Source organism: Manis pentadactyla, chromosome 13 (assembly GCF_030020395.1).
Source record: "Manis pentadactyla isolate mManPen7 chromosome 13, mManPen7.hap1, whole genome shotgun sequence".
Lineage (NCBI taxonomy): Eukaryota > Metazoa > Chordata > Mammalia > Pholidota > Manidae > Manis > Manis pentadactyla.
This window is the reverse complement of record NC_080031.1, coordinates 84,576,284-84,597,834: the sequence shown is the minus strand read 5'-3', so window position 1 is coordinate 84,597,834 and position 21,551 is coordinate 84,576,284.

Below are 21,551 nucleotides of genomic sequence, written 5' to 3'. Positions count from 1 at the left end.
CTTAAATGCATCAACCCTAGGCATATGGGATTCAACTTAATAATTTTTTAAATGGTTAGGGTATGAAAGATCTCCTTATAATCTGTAACACTGCTTCTTTAATATTTGGCACAAGAGGAGTTCCTTTAGCTTCTACCATCCAGAAGATCGTCTTGAAATATTAACATGAAATTTTAGGAGACGTCATGGATAAATGTGATCTAATTCAATTCAAAACATACCTATTGAGCACCTACTAAGTTCCAGGAATGGTTTTACTCTCTGCAGATACAGCAAAACACAATTGGTCATGGTCCTGTCCTGATGGAGCTTTATGTTCCAGTAGGGTTGTCACAATAAAATGAGTAAATATGCATCAAGTCATAAGTATTTTAAGAGTAGAAAAGTAGGGTAGAGGAGATAGATGAGGTTGAAGAAAACACTTTACATATGGAGATAAGGGAAAGTCTCTTAGAAAGATATGTAAGCTGAGATATAAAAGAAGGAAGAAAACAAACTAAACAAATACGTGGGGGAGAAAATTCCAGACATGAGAAGAGGCAGTGTAAAAGTCCTGAAGGGTGAATGAGTGTGGTTGGTGTGCAGGGAACCCCAAGGAGGCCAGTGTGATGGAATGGGGTGGAGTTGTGTAAAGGCAGAAGGTAAATGATGAGGACAGAGAGGCTGCTGAGTGGAAGAGGAATGGAGAACAGATTATATGGGGCATTATAAGCCAGAGTAAGAGTTTTAGAAACGTGAACTATCTGAAGATTTTGAGAAGACAACTGACAACATCTTTCTCCCATTTTTTAATGCTCTGTGGAAAATAAGTTATAAGAGCAGGGTTAGAGAGGAGAGGAGTAAGATGCTACTAAAGTTTGAGGCAGGAGGTGACGAAACCTCAGACCAGCATAGCTGTGCAGGAGGTGGTGAGAAATAGTTTGATTTGAGAGATACCTGGAAGGTAAAACTAAGAAAGTTATGGATGGATTGCTTTTTGTGAAGTATAAGAAAATGAGTGGCTTAAGGATGATTTCACCTTTTCACCTGATCAACTGGAAGAATGGAATTGCAAGATACTATGAAAGAGAAGGAAACAGAGAAACTAGTGTAGAGAAAGAAATTAAGAATTTGGCTGAGCAGCATGGAGTTTCCTCAAAAAGTTAAATATAGAACTACCATATGATCCAACAATTCTGCTTCTAGGTATATATATCCAAAGGAGCTAGAAACACTATCTTGAGGAGGTATCTGCCCTCCCATGTTCATCCAGCATTATGCATGACAGCCAAAACACGGAATCAACCTAAGTATTGACAGATAAATGGATAAAGAAAATGGGGTATAAATGTGCAATGGCATATTATTCAACCATAAAAAGAAGAAAATCCTGCCATTTGCAATAACTCTGACAGACCTTGGGCATTATGATAAGTGAATTAAGTCAGACAGAAAAAATACTGTATAATATCACTTATAGGTCCAATCTAAAAGCATTGAACTCACAAACAGAAAGTAAAATGTTAATTGTCAACAGTTGAGAGATGAGGAAAATGGGGGCACATTGGTTAAGAGTACAATTATAACTTTCAATTATAAGATGAATATGTTCCAGGGAACTAATGTGTCACAGTATGGTGACAATAGTTAACAATACTGTATTGCAAATTTGAAAGTTGCTATGGGAATACAGCTTTAATGTTGTCACCATAGTAACAACAAAATGGCAACAATAGGAGGTGGAGAATGTGTTAACTGACCTTATTGTGGTAACCATTTCATATTTATGTGTTACAAATCATCACACTCTACTTAATCTTATATAATGTTATAGGTCAATTATATCAGTATAGCTAGAGAAAGTTCTAATTTAAAAAATGAATTTGGTTTTGGACAAATAAAATTGGGGTACTACTAGTCATTCAAGAGTAAATGTGAACTAGGCAGTTGGTTTTGCAAGTCTGGCATTTGGCAGGAGAAATCTGGACTAGAATTTTGGCAATACCAGCATATAGGTGGTCTTTGGTTAGGATAGAGGACATGACTCTGGGGGTGAGAGATTATGAAGAAGACAGAGTTACAGACTACATTGAAGATCCTTATTTTTCCACACCATAAATGCAAAATGTGAGGGAGGAGACCCAATATTTAATAATTCAGACAGTCACATTTCCTAACATCTGAGGGCTCTTTTATAGCTATATACAATTGGCAGTTTTAAGTTCTCTCGTTTTCAGTAGAATCAGTACTAATGAAGCTAACATTTTATTTATTTGCTTGCTAAGCATCAGCTGCTAGTCCCTGATGATCTGAATCAGGACAAAATTAGTTTAAGCAATGGCAGAGTTGATTTTCCCTAACGTACATTTTGCTTATGCATTATATCCTTTAAAATAACCCATAGCCTCTGCCCAGCACCTGCTGTTTGATAAATCCCTAGGGCTGCTCTAAGAGTATTTTGATTCTGATGAAGGCTCTTCAAGGTAGCCAAAAGCCTGGATTTCTATCATTTAGCCTACCAGGCATCCACCATTGAAATGAGGAGAAATCATTTATCCATTTTTATCCCACTGTAGTAGCCAAGATACCTCCAGTGATTCCTCACTCCTGGTTTTAAGGCCTTAGTAGTTTCTCTCCTACTGAATAGGGCTGACCTGTACAACCAACAGGATATCATGGAAATGATGGTGTGTGACTTCAGAGGCCAGATCATAAAAGACATCAGAGCTTCCACCTTGCTCTCTCTTGAACTGCTCATCTGGGAGAAGCCAGCTGCATGTTTTGAGGACACTCATGCAGCCCTAGGGAGAAAACCACTTGGCAAGGGGCTGATGCCTCCTGCCAACAGCCAACAAGGAACTGAGACCTTCCATCAACAGTCATCCTGAAAGCAGAGCCTCCAGCCCCATTCAAGCCTTCAGAGGACGGCAGCCTTAGCCAACAACTTGACTGCAAATGCACAAAAGACCCTTAGCCATAACCAACCGGCTAAGGTGTTACCAACCGGCTAAGGTGTTCCCAGATTGCTGATACACAGAATTGCAAATAATAAAGTTTAGTGTTGTTCTAAGCTGCAATATTGTGGGGTTGTTACTTAAAAATAAATAATGAATACCTCCATTGTCTTTATTTCCTAGGCCTATTTTTTTTTTTTTTTTAATAATTATTTTTTATTGAAGGGTAGTTGACACACAGTATTACATTACATGAGTTTCAAGTGTACAACACAGTGGTAGAACATTTATATACATAATTCTAGGTTCCAGCTATCACCCTACCAGGCTGTTACAATATCTTGACTATATTCCTTATGCTATACATTACATCCCGGTTACTTATTTATTTTACCATTGGAAGTCTGTCCTTTTTTTTTTTTTTTTTTTTTTTTGTGAGGGCATCTCTCATATTTATTGATCAAATGGTTGTTAACGACAATAAAATTCTGTATAGGGGAGTCAATGCTCAATGCACAATCATTATTCCACCCCAAGCCTAATTTTTGTCAGTCTCCAATCTTCTGAGGCATAACAAACAAGTTCTTACATGTAGAACAAATTCTTACATAATGAATAAGTTACATAGTGAACAGTACAAGGGCAGTCATCACAGAAACTTTCGGTTTTGCTCATGCATTATGAACTATAAACAGTCAGTTCAAATATGAATACTCATTTGGTTTTTATACTTGATTTATATGTGGATACCACATTTCTCTCTTTATTATTATTATTTTTAATAAAATGCTGAAGTGGTAGGTAGATACAAGATAAAGGTAGAAAACATAGTTTAGTGTTGTAAGAGAGCACATGTAGATGATCAGGTGTGTGCCTGTAGACTATGTGTTAATCCAAGCTAGACCAGGGCAATAAAACATCCACGTATGCAAAGATTTCTCTCAGAACGGGGGGGGTGAGGTTCTAAGCCTCACCGCTGTTGATCCCCAATTTCTCACCTGATGGCCCCCCTGCGACTGTGCCTGTCTTAGGTTGTTCCTCCCTTGAGGAATCTTACCCGTCTCTGGCTAACCAGTCATCTTCCGGGGCCATACAGGGAAATGTGAAGTTGGTAAGTGAGAGAGAAGCCTTATTGTTTGAAAAAGTTAGCTTTTTACTTCTTTGCATATTTATGCCCTGTGGCTTCTATGCCCAGCATTTGTCTTGAGGTATCTTTACCACTTGGAAGAATTATGATACTCGGTAAATTTGATATGAGGCACGAATTCTATTTAAGGGTTGTAATTAGGAAGGAAGAAGAAAAGCTATAGAAGTAGCAGGCGGAAGAAAACATGGGAAGATTGATTATTTCTTTGATATATCTTCTTGTAGAGTAACTTCAGCATGTATAGGTTTTAAGCTACTACTTAAATTGCACACACACATTAACATAATAGGAGTATAGTTACATAACCAAAGCATATCTGTAATTACCAGCCATCTGCAGTGAAACCAAGAAAACCAGTTAGGCACCTTAGGCATTTGTGAAAACTTATCTATGATATGGTGGATATTGTCCAACTGAACTAGAACAGTCTGAGAGAAATCAGACAAATTAAAACAACCCATTCCTGGGGACTGTTCACATGCCATATGTTCTTTTAACAGTAAATAGTTTTTAGTTGTAAGACTTTGGAGCGCTACAATTTGTACTTCTCCAAATTCTTGGTTGAGTTCCAACAGTATAGATCCAGTCCAATTTTGTTGTTTTACTGTATGCACAGGCCAGCTTAGATATCTCCTTCCTCATTCCCATGGCAAGTCCAGGAACTGGTGGGATGAGTGCATCTACAGCTGTAGCAGTGCGTGGATCTTTGTTGGGGTTTTTTGATGATCATCTTCTGGCATGAGTCTTCCAGAGAGTGCAGATGTTGGAAGTTCTTTTTCATATCGTATCTTAGTTCATTTTCGGGGTAGCCCAATTAGGCTTTGATCCTCTGTATAAACACAAACAGACCCTTTGCCTACACTTTTATATGCCCTTTATACCCTTGTGTAGAACTCGTTGGAGGTTACCACACAGGAACTGCCCTTTTTTTTTTTTTTTTTGCTATCACTAATCTACACTTACATGACGAATATTATGTTTACTAGGCTCTCCCCTATACCAGGTCTCCCCTATAAACCCCTTTACAGTCACTGTCCATCAGCATAGCAAAATGTTGTAGAATCACTACTTGCCTTCTCTGTGTTGTACAGCCCTCCCTTTTCTCCTACCCCCCCATGCATGTTAATCTTAATACCCCCCTACTTCTCCCCCCCTTATCCCTCCCTACCCACCCATCCTCCCCAGTCCCTTTCCCTTTGGTACCTGTTAGTCCATTCTTGAGTTCTGTGATTCTGCTGCTGTTTTGTTCCTTCAGTTTTTCCTTTGTTCTTATATTCCACAGATAAGTGAAATCATTTGGTATTTCTCTTTCTCCGCTTGGCTTGTTTCACTGAGCATAATACCCTCCAGCTCCATCCATGTTGCTGCAAATGATTGGATTTGCCCTTTTCTTATAGCTGAGTAGTATTCCATTGTGTATATGTACCACATCTTCTTTATCCATTCATCTATTGATGGACATTTAGGTTGCTTCCAATTCTTGGCTATTGTAAATAGTGCTGTGATAAACATAGGGGTGCATCTGTCTTTCTCAAACTTGATTGCTGCATTCTTAGGGTAAATTCCTAGGAGTGCAATTCCTGGGTCAAATGGTAAGTCTGTTTTGAGCATTTTGATGTACCTCCATACTGCTTTCCACAATGGTTGAACTAACTTACATTCCCACCAGCAGTGTAGGAGGGTTCCCCTTTCTCCACAGCCTCGCCAACATTTGTTGTTGTTTGTCTTTTGGATGGCAGCCATCCTTACTGGTGTGAGGTGATACCTCATTGTAGTTTTAATTTGCATTTCTCTGATAATTAGTGATGTGGAGCATCTTTTCATGTGTCTGTTGGCCATCTGTATTTCTTTTTTGGAGAACTGTCTGTTCAGTTCCTCTGCCCATTTTTTAATTGGGTTATTTGTTTTTTGTTTGTTGAGGCGTGAGAGCTCCTTATATATTCTGGACGTGAAGCCTTTATCGGATGTGTCATTTTCAAATATATTCTCCCATACTGTAGGGATCCTTCTTGTTCTATTGATGGTGTCTTTTGCTGTACAGAAGCTTTTCAGCTTAATATAGTCCCACTTACTCATTTTTGCTGTTGTTTTCCTTGCCCGGGGAGATATGTTCAAGAAGAGGTCACTCATGTTTATGTCTAAGAGGTTTTCGCCTATGTTTTCTTCCAAGAGTTTAATGGTTTCATGGCTTACATTCAGGTCTTTGATCCATTTTGAGTTTACTTTTGTATATGGGGTTAGACAATGGTCCAGTTTCATTCTCCTACATGTAGCTGTCCAGTTTTGCCAGCACCACCTGTTGAAGAGACTGTCATTTCGCCATTGTATGTCCATGGCTCCTTTATCAAATATTAATTGACCATATATGTCTGGGTTAATGTCTGGATTCTCTAGTCTGTTCCATTGATCTGTGGCTCTGCTCTTGTGCCAGTACCAAATTGTCTTGATTACTATGGCTTTATAGTAGAGCTTGAAGTTGGGGAGTGAGATCCCCCCTACTTTATTCTTCTTTCTCAGGATTGCTTTGGCTATTCGGGGTCTTTGGTGTTTCCATATGAATTTTTGAATTATTTGTTCCAGTTCATTGAAGAATGTTGCTGGTAGTTTCATAGGGATTGCATCAAATCTGTATATTGCTTTGGGCAGGATGGCCATTTTAACGATATTAATTCTTCCTAGCCACGAGCATGGGATGAGTTTCCATCTGTTAGTGTCCCCTTTAATTTCTCTTAAGAGTGACTTGTAGTTTTCAGAGTATAAGTCTTTCACTTCTTTGGTTAGGTTTATTCCTAGGTATTTTATTTTTTTTGATGCAATTGTGAATGGAGTTGTTTTCCTGATTTCTCTTTCTGTTGGTTCATTGTTAGTATATAGGAAAGCCACAGATTTCTGTGTGTTGATTTTGTATCCTGCAACTTTGCTGTATTCCGATATCAGTTCTAGTAATTTTGGGGTGGAGTCTTTAGGGTTTTTTATGTACAGTATCATGTCATCTGCAAATAGTGACAGTTTAACTTCTTCTTTACCAATCTGGATTCCTTGTATTTCTTTATTTTGTCTGATTGCCGTGGCTAGGACCTCCAGTACTATGTTAAATAACAGTGGAGAGAGTGGGCATCCCTGTCTAGTTCCCGATCTCAGAGGAAATGCTTTCAGCTTCTCGCTGTTCAATATAATGTTGGCTGTGGGTTTATCATAGATGGCCTTTATTATGTTGAGGTACTTGCCCTCTATTCCCATTTTGCTGAGAGTTTTTAACATGAATGGATGTTGAACTTTGTCAAATGCTTTTTCAGCATCTATGGAGATGATCATGTGGTTTTTGTCTTTCTTTTTGTTGATGTGGTGGATGATGTTGATGGACTTTCGAATGTTGTACCATCCTTGCATCCCTGGAATGAATCCCACTTGGTCATGGTGTATGATCCTTTTGATGTATTTTTGAATTCGGTTTGCTAATATTTTGTTGAGTATTTTTGCATCTACGTTCATCAGGGATATTGGTCTGTAGTTTTCTTTTTTGGTGGGGTCTTTGCCTGGTTTTGGTATTAGGGTGATGTTAGCTTCATAGAATGAGTTTGGGAGTATCCCCTCCTCCTCTATTTTTTGGAAAACTTTAAGGAGAATGGGTATTATGTCTTCCCTGTATGTCTGATAAAATTCCGAGGTAAATCCATCTGGCCCGGGGATTTTGTTCTTTGGTAGTTTTTTGATTACCTCTTCAATTTCGTTGCTGGTAATTGGTCTGTTTAGATTTTCTGTTTCTTCCTGGGTCAATCTTGGAAGGTTATATTTTTCTAGGAAGTTGTCCATTTCTCCTAGGTTTCCCAGCTTGTTAGCATATAGGTTTTCATAGTATTCTCCAATAATTCTTTGCATTTCCGTGGGGTCCGTTGTGATTTTTCCTTTCTCGTTTCTGATACTGTTGATTTGTGTTGATTCTCTTTTCTTCTTAATAAGTCTGGCTAGAGGCTTATCTATTTTCTTTATTTTCTCGAAGAACCAGCTCTTGGTTTCATTGATTTTTGCTATTGTTTTATTCTTCTCAATTTTATTTATTTCTTCTCTGATCTTTATTATGTCCCTCCTTCTGCTGACCTTAGGCCTCATCTGTTCTTCTTTTTCCAATTTCGATAATTGTGACATTAGACCATTCATTTGGGATTGCTCTTCCTTTTTTAAATATGCTTGGATTGCTATATACTTTCCTCTTAAGACTGCTTTTGCTGTGTCCCACAGAAGTTGGGGCTTAGTGTTGTTGTTGTCATTCGTTTCCATATATTGCTGGATCTCCATTTTGATTTGGTCATTGATCCATTGATTATTTAGGAGCGTGTTGTTAAGCCTCCATGTGTTTGTGAGCCTCTTTGCTTTCTTTGTACAGTTTATTTCTAGTTTTATGCCTTTGTGGTCTGAAAAGTTGGTTGGTAGGATTTCAATCTTTTGGAATTTTCTGAGGCTCTTTTTGTGGCCTAGTATGTGGTCTATTCTGGAGAATGTTCCATGTGCACTTGAGAAGAATGTATATCCCGCTGCTTTTGGATGTAGAGTTCTATAGATGTCTATTAGGTCCATCTGCTCTACTGTGTTGTTCAGTGCTTCCGTGTCCTTACTTATTTTCTGCCCAGTGGATCTATCCTTTGGGGTGAGTGGTGTGTTGAAGTCTCCTAGAATGAATGCATTGCAGTCTATATCCCCCTTTAGTTTTGTTAGTATTTGTTTCACATATGCTGGTGCTCCTGTGTTGGGTGCATATATATTTAGAATGGTTATATCCTCTTGTTTGACTGAGCCCTTTATCATTATGTAGTGTCCTTCTTTATCTCTTGTTACTTTCTTTGTTTTGAAGTCTATTTTGTCTGATATTAGTACTGCAACCCCTGCTTTCTTCTCACTGTTGTTTGCTTGAAATATGTTTTTCCATCCCTTGACTTTTAGTCTGTACATGTCTTTGGGTTTGAGGTGAGTTTCTTGTAAGCAGCATATAGATGGGTCTTGCTTTTTTATCCATTCTGTTACTCTGTGTCTTTTGATTGGTGCATTCAACCCATTAACATTTAGGGTGACTATTGAAAGATATGTACTTATTGCCATTGCAGGCTTTAAATTCGTGGTTACCAAATGTTCAAGGTTAGCCTCTTTAGTATCTTACTGCCTAACTTAGCTCGCTTATTGAGCTGTTATATACACTGTCTGGAGATTCTTTTCTTCTCTCCCTTCTTGTTCCTCCTCCTCGATTCTTCATATGTTGGGTGTTTTGTGCTGTGCTCTTTCTAGGAGTGCTCCCATCTAGAGCAGTCCCTGTAAGATGTTCTGTAGAGGTGGTTTGTGGAAAGCAAATTCCCTCAGCTTTTGTTTGTCTGGGAATTGTTTAATCCCACCGTCATATTTGAATGATAGTCGTGCTGGATACAGTATCCTTGGTTCAAGGTCCTTCTGTTTCATTGTATTAAATATATCATGCCATTCTCTTCTGGCCTGTAGGGTTTCTGTTGAGAAATCTGACGTTAGCCTGATGGGTTTCCCTTTATAGGTGACCTTTTTCTCTCTAGCTGCCTTTAACACTCTTTCCTTGTCCTTGATCTTTGCCATTTTAATTATTATGTGTCTTGGTGTTGCCCTTCTTGGATCCTTTCTGTTGGGGGTTCTGTGTATTTCCGTGGTCTGTTTGATTACTTCCTCCCCCAGTGTGGGGAAGTTTTCAGCAATTATTTCTTCTAAGATACTTTCCATCTCTTTGCCTCTCTCTTCTTCTTCTGGGACCCCTATAATACGGATATTGCTCCTTTTAGATTGGTCACACAGTTCTCTTAATATTGTTTCATTCCTGGAGATCCTTTTGTCTCTCTCTATGTCAGCTTCTATGCGTTCCTGTTCTCTGATTTCAATTCCATCAATGGCCTCTTGCATTCTATCCATTCTGCTTATAAACCCTTCCAGAGTTTGTTTCATTTCTGCGATCTCCTTTCTGGCATCTGTGATCTCTTTCCGGACTTCATCCCATTTTTCTTGCGTATTTCTCTGCATCTCTGTCAGCATGTTTATGATTCTTATTTTGAATTCTTTGTCAGGAAGACTGGTTAGGTCTGTCTCCTTCTCTGGTGTTGTCTCTGTGATCTTTGTCTGCCTGTAGCTTTGCCTTTTCATGGTGATAGGAATAGTCTGCAGAACTGGGACGAGTGACGGCTGGAAGGACTTCCTTTCTTGTTGGTTTGGGGCCCTCCTCTCCTGGGAGAACAGCGGCCTCTAGTGGCTTGTGCTGGGCAGCTGCGCGCAGACAGGGCTTCTGCTTCCTGCCCGGCTGCTATGGAGTTAATCTCCGCTGTTGCTGTGGGCGTGGCCTGGCTCGGGCAGCTGCTCCAAAATGGTGGAGTCGCGTTGGAGCAGGAGCTGCTGGGAGGCTATTTATCTCTGTAAGGGGCCTCCCTGCTCCCTGCAGCCCAGGGGTTAGGGTGCCCTGAGATCCCGGGTTCCCTACCTCTGGATTAAGTGACCCGCCCTGCCCCTTTAAGACTTCCAAAAAGCACCCGCCAAAACAAAACAACGACCACAAAAAAAAACAAGAAAAAAAATTTTTTTAATTAAAAAAAAAAAAAATTTTTTTAATTAAAAAAAAAAAGGTGGTCGTTCGTTTTTCTTTATTCTCCGGTGCCAGCCTCAGGCCTCTGCTCACCGGTCTTTCTGCCCTGTTTCCCTAATATTGGGGTCCCTGTCCCTTTAAGACTTCCAAAAAGCGCTCGCCAAAACAAAGCAGCAAAAAAGCAAAAAAAAAAAAATTGGTCGCGCGCTTTTCTTATGTCCTCTGTCGCCCAGCCTCCAGTGCCTGCTCACTGTTCTTGCTGCCCTGTTTTCCCAGTATCGAGGGCCCTGCACTCTGGCCCGGATGGCTGGGGCTGGGTGTTCGGCAGCCCTGGGTTCCGTCTCCCTCCCGCTCTGCCCGCTCCTCTCCCGCCGGGAACTGGGGGGAGGGGCGCTCGGCTCCCGCGGGGCCGGGGCTTGTATCTCACCCACTTCGCGAGGCGTTGGGTTCTCTCAGGTGCGGATGTGGTCTGGATATTGTCCTGTGTCCTCTGGTCTTTATTCTAGGAAGGGTTGTCTTTGTTATATTTTCATAGATATATGTTGTTTTGGGAGGAGATTTCCGCTGCTCTACTCACGCCGCCATCTTCCGCCCCTCCTATGCCTATTTTATCCCTTATCTCCAGTTTATTTGGAGTTTGCTTCACTCAAGGGAGGACAAAGGTTAGAACAGTGGTTCTCAATAGCGGCTTCATAATGGAATTTAGTTGGGAAGCTTTAAAAATATTCACACTTGGTTCCCAACTCCAGAGATTCTGATTTCACTGATCTGGAATACATCCTGGGTATCAGTACTGAGTCAAGTTATTATGGTCAAATAATATACTTACCTGATTTCAGATGAGATATGGAACCAATTTGACCTGCCATTACTTCTTTCCAAAAGCAAAAGGCAGGGTAAGTTTTATGCATCAGATTCACTCTGCAAAAGGGTGAGCAATGAAGGTAAATCTGTCATTCGCTGGTGATCCATACAGATCAAATAAAGGGGGTGCAGAGGAGAAGCCACAAAGATATGGGCTGCTTTTCAACCGACCCCAGCTCACATATTGCTTAATGCCTGCTGCCGTGAGCCTACAGTTTTGTGAAGGACACCAGAATTGTTTTCTTCATTGTGCAACTGACACATTATCACTTCTACCCACATTCCTTAGGACAAAGCAAGTTCATGGACAAGCCCAAAGTCAAGAGGAGGGATATGCCACTTCTAATGGGAAGGACTAAAAAGTCACAATGGCAAGGAGTTTGAATATAACTAACGGGTAAGAATGGAGACCAGTATTTCTATCTACCACAGATAACAAATCTGGCTTTACCAAAAATAAAATTATTAGAAAATATTAGGGACTCCCACAGTTGTTGGAAACTTAATGACTAGGCTTAGAAAATAAAGATCTCTGAAAAACCAAGAAGCTGAAAGTACAACAACTATTTTTAGCAGGAATAATCTGCCAGGATGTCGGCACCCTGGACACTCCATCACTGCCACTCCTGTGAAGGAACCCCAGCTGTCCTTTCTTTTATTTACTTATTTAAAATATAAAATCCTTGGCAGAATGTGGGGAAAGTGGAAGTTCCTATGGCCAGGATCCTCACCTGAACTTTAACTACTTGATGATGTAACTGGCCTACTGCTAGACTACTGCTTCTACACCTACAGGCAATGAGCTATTACTGACTGAGTCATTATGTAAAAGAACTCCACCCAGTGCTCTGAGTGGAGGCAGAGATGAGGTGGATTACTGAGCAGCAGACTGCTGGATGCAGATTGATTTTAGGGCTTTACCTACTACCAGTGAGAATAAAGACAGGTATAAACTCTTTTACTCCATGAATGTTCTGTCATCATTTCTCAGTCTCACTGAATCTGTAGTGAACTTGCCTGTGGCTGAAACCCTCAAGCAAGACACAGGAGGGACTCCATCCATAACAGTTCTTTACAAGACAAGGATGTCCACTCTCCCTGCTTTTATTCAACATAGTACTGGAGGTCCTAACCACAGCACTCAGACAACAAAAGAAATAAAAGGCATCCACACTGGTAAGGAAGAAGTCAAAATGCCACTGTTTGCAGATGACATGATATTGTACATAAAAAACCCTAAAGAATCTACTCCAAAACTACTAGATCTAATATCTAAATTCAGCAAAGTTGCAGGATACAAAAATACAAAACACAGAAATCTGTTGCATTCCTATACACTAATGATGAACTAGCAGAAAGAAAAATCAGGAAAACAATTCCACTCACAAATGCATCAAAAAGAATAAAATACCTAGGAATAAACCTAACAAAGGAAGTCAAAGACCTACATCCTGAAAACTACAAGACACTCCTAAGAGAAATTAAAGAGGATACTAATAAATGGGAATACATCCATTGCTCTTGGGTAGGAAGAATTAATATTGTTAAAATGGCCATCCTGCCTAAAGCAATCTACAGATTCAATGCAATTCCTATCAAAATACCAACAGTATTCTTCAACGAACAGGAACAAATAGTTCTAAAATTCACATGGAACCACAAAAGACCCCAAATAGCCAAAGCAATTCTGGGAAGGAAAAATAAAGCAGGGGGGGTGTCTCATTTTCCAACTTCAAGCTCTACTACAAAGCCACAGTAATCAAGACAATTTGGTACTGGCACAAGAACAGACCCATAGACCAGTAGAACAGAATAGAGAGTCCAGATATTAACCAAAACATATATGGTCAATTAATATATGATAAAGGAACCACAGATTTACAATGAGGAAATGACAGCCTCTTCAACAGCTGGTGCTGGCAAAACTGGATAGCTGCGTGTTGGAGAACAAAGCTGGATTACTATCTAACTCCATACACAAAAGTAAACTCAAAATGGATCAAAGATCTGAATTAGGTCATGAAACCATAAAACTCTTGGAAGAAAACAGGCAAAATTCTCTCAAATATAAACATGAGCGAATTCTTCATGAACATATCTCCAAGGGCAAGGGAAACAAAAGCAAAAATGAACAGGTGGGACTATATCAAACTAAAAAACTTTTGTACAGCAAAGGACACCATCAGTAGAACAAAAAGGCATCCTATAGTATGGGAGAATATATTCATAAATGACATATCCGATAGGGGGTTGACATCCAAAATATACAAAGAGCTCATGCACCTCAACAAACAAAAAGCAAATAATCCAATTAAAAAATGGTCAGAGGATCTGAACAGACAGTTCTCCAAAGAAGAAATTCAGATGGACAACAGGCACAAGAAAAGACGCTCCACATCACTAATCATCAGAGAAATGCAAATTAAAACCACAATGAGTTATCATCTCACACCAGTTAGGATGGCCAACATCCAAAAGACAAACAACAACAAATGTTGGCGATGATGTGGAGAAAGGGGAACCCTCCTACACTGCTGGTGGGAATATAAATTAGTTCAACCATTGTGGAAAGCAGTATGGAGGTGCCTCAAAAAACTCAAAATAGAAATACCATTTGACCCAGGAATTTACCCTAAGAATGCAGGAGCACAGTTTGATTAAGACATATGCACCCCTATGTTTATTGCAGCACTGTTTACAATAGCCAAGAAATGGAAGCAACCTACGTGTCCATCAGTAGATGAATGGATAAAGAAGATATGGTACATATACACAATGGAATATTATTCAGCCATAAGAAGAAAACAAATCCTACCATTTGCCACAACATGGATGGAACTAGAGGGTATTATGCTAAGTGAAATAAGCCAGGCGGAGAGAGACAAGTATCAAATGATTTCACTCAAATGTGGAGTATAAGAACAAAGCAAAAACTGTAGCAACAAAACAGCAGCAGACTCACAGTACCCAAGAATGGACTAACAGTTACCAAAGGGAAAAGAACTGGGGAGGATGGGTGGGAAGGGAGGGATAAGAGGAAAAAATGGGTATTACAATTAGCACACATAATGTAGGGGTGGTACACAGGGAAGGCAGTATAGCACAGAGAAGACAAGTAATGATTCTATAGCATCTTACTACACTGATAAACAGTGACTGTAATGGGGTTTCTGGTGGGGACCTGATAATAGGGGGAATCTAGTAACCACAATGTTGTTCACTAAGTGTATACTAATCGTACCAAAAAAAAAAAAACAGTTCAGTGCCTACAGATGTGGAAGCAGTAGCCTAGCGGTAGGACAATTACATCATCAAGTAGTTCAGGGTCATGTGAGGATCCTGGCCATAGAAACTCCCACTTTCCCCACAATAGGTTATGCTGAAGCAATATTAACCAAATCAGGGAAGAGGGGGCATAACCTTTCCATACTGGGAGGTGGACACTGCCTCCACCAGGACCACTCATAATTAGAGATTCTCTCAAGAGCTGAGGGGACTTAATGCCAGAGAGAAAAAGTGGCTGTGCTGAACTGAAATGTGATAAGGATTCTGTGAATGGATAAGAGGCAATCCATTATAACATCAAATATCCTTTACAAAGGTAGGTACTTAAGGCTCAACAACCAAAGGGGTGAATCTTTAATCCATTCATGATAAATTTTCTGAGGCATAGCCAGCATTTAGTAGCAATGCACATTCAAACAATGGTTTATTTTGGATCATAGAGGAAAGAGATCTCTTAGCCTTGCAAACTTTTAAAAATTGTTTTGGACTGTTGAATGTACTTAAGGAAATTTACCTGCTGTCAATTTTACACTCAGCATTTAAATGATCTAACATACATGCAAAAGATATATGGTTGCCTCAAGTTCAAACATGCTGAGAAGAAACCATTGGGCCTTGAAATGTTCTCACCCAAATGACTTTTTATGCTGAGAGGTCTGAGCTGATGTGACAGGTCTTCAATTCTATTCATGGCTTTAGGAGATCTATAAATTCAAATCACTATTATTTATCATGTGTAAGTAATGTAATTGCTCTCAAGAGACAAAGACTGCAGTATCAGATTAGGTCATAAGATGAATGGATTTGGAGGGTCTCATTTTTTTCTCCCTAATTCAATTTTTGATATTAGAGCAATGACAAATACAGTAAAGAGTGCTAGTTTAATAAATGGCAAGTTGTATTAACTGTTTATAGTAAATCAAGTCTATCTCACAAAACAGCCATTGGGTTAGTGAAGACAAGTGGAAAGAGCAGAAAGGAAAGTTAGAAATGGGAAGGGAGGCAAAGAGGGAGAGTGAGGAAAAGGAAGGAGGCAGGGAAAGGGGGATAGGCGGGGGGGAGTGACACCTGTCTGTCACCTCCTACTGCTCTGGGTATACAGTGGTTCTCTGGGTTACGTGTCTTATGAGGGTCATAAGACTGTGCAGGATCCACATGTAGAAGGTCAAGCATGTCCTCTCAAGCAATTTTCTTAAGCAATTGGGGCCACCAGCAGGTGAAACATTATGACTCTTAGTTGAACATGCCCACAGTTGTAGCCCACGCTCCTGTGATCCAAAACTATTCCTTATTTTTCTTTTTTCTGAAAATAAGCAGAGCATGGATAGCCTCATCACAGGTGCTCACTCAAATAAAACAAGAAAAGTGGTGAGAAAGGAATGCAGAGGGCAATATTCTCAAGACTAAGACTTCTCCTCTAAACCCCCCTGTGGGCAGCTGTGGGTCTGTTCCTATCACCAGCTTCTTATAGGCAAACTGTCCCCATATAAGCTCCTTGGCCTTTTAGGTACTCCTGATGGCATTTAGCAGAGTTCTCTCCAGACTCTTCTACCTGGGAAAGAAACTTAAATCAGTATTTTCTATGCTGAAAGTGACTCAGGCATCTCAAAGGCCATCGAAGGAGCTGCCCAACAAATGCCCCAAAAGGTCATTCAGTATAAGAAGGAGATGAATAAAGGAAATTATCCCATTCCATTACATGATCTGATCAAATCATGGCAGAGTTTGGAGTCTTCATCAGAGAAATAAATGGCTTTCTAATGTAGGCCATTTTTAAGTTTCTCCATTAAATATAAGTATTTTTGCATATATACACTTAAGTAGGCCATCTAGTTCTAATTAGCTCTAAATGGAACTGGAGAAAATAGCTGAAATGCCACAATTTATGCTCAATAAACTACAGTCATTAAATTGTCTGAATAGGTTCTTGCCTAGAAGAAATTTTCTATGAAAAACAATGTAGTTTTTCTTTATCTAAAGCAATTCTAAGATTCCAAATAACTGGTCATTCCTTTCCTATTCTTAAATGAAATTGCATAGACAGGTTGAAGTCATTTTATTTCCAGCCTGGACAACTCACCTGGCAAATTGTGGCTTTCAATGGTCATTATCAATGACAGATTTTAGTTCTCAACTGCACTAGTGCTAAAAAAAATCCTGGTATTAAAACAAAATGATAAAGAAACTTTCCTTTTTTTTAATTCCAGAAAACCAATGAATAAGCGGAATTCTTCCTTTCTTGTTTTCTTGTATTTAGAACCTCCAAGAGGGTCTTTGTCATCATGTTATTTCCTAATTTATTCCAATAAATGTTCCTACAAGATTCAAATTTACTCAGTTATTTGCATGTTTACTTCTGCAATTCAAATTCCTGCCAAATTCCTAATTAATTCTATTCAGATTATTGTCTACAGTTAAACAATGAAAGAATATTGTCTAAATGCTAATCCAGTGTTTATTCATTTTTCTCATAGAGCTTTAGTTCCCAAGAGATTGACATTTGAATAAATCCTTAAAAAGGATTACAATGTTGTCTTGCTGTATTTTGTTTTCTCCAGGAAAATACATTTTAACACTTACCCACCTTTAACCCTTTAAAAAAATTGGAAAGAGAACTATCTTTCTTCCTCCAGGAAACAGGCTTTTAATGTGGAATTAATTCCAAGCATCTGGAATAAAAAAAACAGTCCCTTGGTAACAGGATATGATGTCAGTGGATTCTGGCAAAAGCTTTCCAACAATTTGTTTCCCTCAAAAGAATCTGATCACCCTCACTCTCATCGGTGCTAAAGCAGAGACTCCCATATGTCCTTACGCAATATTCAAAAGATCCTTGGATTTTTTTCCCCTGCAGCTTTAGCTACACCCCTTGGGTTTGCCTGTCATTGAAGGCAATCTGTGCATAGAGGATTGAAAACGCAATCCGTGATGTATTTCTTTGTAACACCACATATTAGAAAGACAGGTCAAAATTTTAGTCATGATTGGAAGAAAGAAAACTTAATGTGCAGGGGATAATTAACTTGGAAACAACTAATTGAATTAAGAGCTATGCATAGCCAACTTGCTCAAATAGAGTGGGAGAACCTGAATCAATTTTATTCTCCCCATGGCCTCGTGACCAAATACATTGAGCAGGTAGAGGCTGAATGTTGGGTGTAGCTTACAATTGCCTGTGTTTTCAGGTTTATTCCATCAGGTACTTGATACACATCACACAAGTCAGAATTACTTCGCAGCTGCCTGAAGTCGTAAGAGCCTCATTCCTCTGACACCCATGATGTTCACAGAGCAAGGTCAGTCCTGTCAAGGGAACAAACACCCGTAACCACAGTGTTTGTAGCTGTAATTGTTCCTAACTGGTCCATGCAGTTGGTGAGCACTAACTGGATTTGTCAAAGGAATGAAGTTTCCTCCTAGGGAACAGCTATTGGCTCAGCAAATGAGCATTTCAGTTCAATCAAATGATGCACACCCTTTTGCCAGCACAAACCACCCTTTCTAGAACCATGTCATTTCAGGGATTCAAAATCCAGAAAAATGTTCAAAGTGGAAATCAAATTTCTTCTCCAGCTTCATGCCAGAATGCCTACTTGCTAAGTGTCTACTGGACAGCTGAATATTTTGCTACCACTTCCAATTTATGTCAGGCCATGTCCTAGGGACAATGAAGTGAGGAAACCAGGAGATGGGACAGAACCACAAGTCCAATTAGGGAGGAAGAGAACAGCACATGGAGATTCAGAATCACAGGTCAGGTTGGAGAGGAACAGGAATGCAAGCCCTGACTGCACCCGAGGGATAGAAAAGACTGTACAGTATCACAAGAGAGGTGTTTTAAAGGATAGGACGGGTGTGGGGTGCAACCTTTCACAGTCCCACCTAACTCAGAAATACAGTCTAGCCATGTGCCCAAGAGGAAATAAGTGGGTTAGAAAATTGGATTTTATTTATACATGAGAGTCTTTAACAAATCATTCTGGAATTAAAAAGTTTTAAGTCTCTTCATGTATCAAAGATTCAAACAAATTCAGCCCTCTTGTGAAAGTTTTCTGTTCCACCTCAGTCAGGAGACAATCTACCCACCTTCTGAGCAAACTCATCTCTCATTTGGGAAATCACTCCACCTTGTGATATCACTTTATTTTTATCCTACTGTTATCTAATTATTATGTTGTTTTTGAACATTCTAAGAATAGAAGTTTTGTTTCCCCAAATAATCGGCCACATATCTGCTGCCACTTATAGGCAGTGAATATGCTGTATTTCTAGATCAGACGTGTATAAACACACACACACATGCACACATGTGCACACACACATACAGCCCTGTCCCTTACTCAGCTTAGGTACTTGACATGAATATGGTGAGCAAGGGCATGAGGATAAGGGCATAAATCTACCCTCTCAGTGACAAACACTGTTGGGCTTTCAATACAACGGTCAGTGCTTGGGGAAGTAGAGCTCCAGCAGATGTCAGCCACAGTCTGCATCCTCAGTGGACTTCGTGAATAATGAATATATACATTAAGTAACTTTTTAAAACAGCAAACAGGAAGTTCTGCTTAAAATGGTGGTTTGACAACATAGATTTATTTCCCGAAATAACTTTAGCATAACATAAAGGAATAAAAAACATGATAAACCCTAAAGGACAAAGGAAATGGGGAAAGAGACAGCAGCAAATAAGATATTTTCATTAAAACCTAACATGATGGAATATGGCAAATGGCTTGAAGCATGAAGAAGGCTGAGATCTACAGAGAATGATACTAGTGGAAAGTAGCCTGAGAGAGTCTCTAGACCTCTGGAAAGCTCGCAGGAATTGGAGGCACCAGGTACCTTGGGAGGCAGAGGTGAGGATGGGGCTCTGTAAGGACTCATCAGACACTAGGTGCTTCCTCCACCCTGTGCCAGGTGAATTCCCCACCCCAGACCTTCCATAGAAGAGAAAACGTATTCTCTAGAGAAACTGAGTCCAAAAAGACTTAGGACTCAGCAGAATGAGAATAAGGTGCTGTTGATGTAACTCCGGGGGAAAAATATGTTCCCAACCCGGGGCAAATAAACCTTGGAAGCCAAAATCAGTCAAAGGGGGAAATAAAGTGGGAGAAACCTATTTATTGCTTACAAGCTGTCACCTACTCCTGCTCACCTGTGTCTCTTGCAACCCAGCTGTGAAGAAGCCAAATAACTACCTCTCTGGTCCAGGTACTCACTCACTTTCCACCCCCTTGTAATCTCCTATTGATACGGAGATAGACTACTTCTCCCCAACCCCTGGAAATGCCTAGTGATACGGAGATATATGTACTAAGGCCAGGAGAGAGATTCTGGAAACATTTCAATTTTACCCACAGTTGAAATCAAAGGATTAAAAAAATGTCTATTATTAAAGGAAAAATTATTCTGACTCTTGTTAGAGACAGTAAGGCAGACTTTATTCAGAGAGACTATTACAGTGGGGGTTTGTAAAAGGGGAGACTGATTGAGATCAACTCTGAATACAGCAAGGAAACTTGGGACTTTATAGCCAAGGAGTAGGGTGGGGTCGGTGGATAGAAATTACTACAGGAATCATCAAGAGTAAAGAGGGATTCTGGCTACACGAACTTGACAGGACTATTGTTGAAGGCAGGCCAGAGTGATAAGATATCAAATGTGGAGGACAAGGAATTTGATTAGAGATCAAGGGTAGGGGTTTTCACTAAACTGACCCAGCAGGATTTAAATTTCGACCAAAAGGGCCAGTGGCAGAGCCCAAGGGCAAGGCCTGGTCAAAAACAAGACTCAGAGGAGCCTGACTAGATTGGCCTTGGTCACTGTGAATGGTGAAAGACAGGGCTTGGGGTACAGGTCAGATGCCAAGAGTTGACTGTAAGAATGGCATTCTATTGCTCAGCAGCATGGCGAAAACCTGGAAGATAATGCCACAGTGTCTTCAAAATTGTGAGGGAAAATTATTTTCAATCTAGAATTCTCTATCAGCTAATTTGATTCATGTGTGAGAGTATACTCATAACATTTTCAGATCATTCTCAAATGTTCTTCTTATGTATACTCTCTCTTTTCAGGAACATCCCATAGGATGTGCTCCAAATAAAGCTGGAAGCCCGGATAAATATACCATGAGAGCTTGTTGCCTCCAGACAATCACTTAGCCTTTCACAATTGAGAGAAATAAACTATAACCAATTAGTTTCAAGGGATCATGGAATAAGAATTACAAAGGAGAGGAGTGGGGAGCTCTGAAAAGGTGGGAAATAATACATTCCTCAGGTTTAACTTTTTAAAAATTAACATTACCTTTGATTAAACTTGTTTGCAAGAGCAATACCCCATAAATGCTTGTGTCAATACCCTCTTCAGATCTTTTAGTTTCATTTTTTCTAGCAACTATTCAGTTTCAGAGGCATAGTAGCCAGATCATTTTTCTTTTAATTTGTCCATATAAACACATTGTGTTCAAGGGGGTATGAGAATAGGAGCCTGCTTTTTATTCAGTTACCATATTAGTTAAATCACCTTTTGTTGCATAATAGGCACCTTCCTCATGCCCATTTGTCAAATAAAGGAATTTATTGGATCATATGAATTAAAAATACATCTGTGACTTGAGCCCAAGGCTCACACTACGTGAGCAAAACCAGGCTCTCCTTCTTGTGATGCTCCTTAATGTGATGGCTTTTTCTTAAGTTCTACAAAAAGGCAAGACAGCTAATCTACATGTTCACAGTTCAAG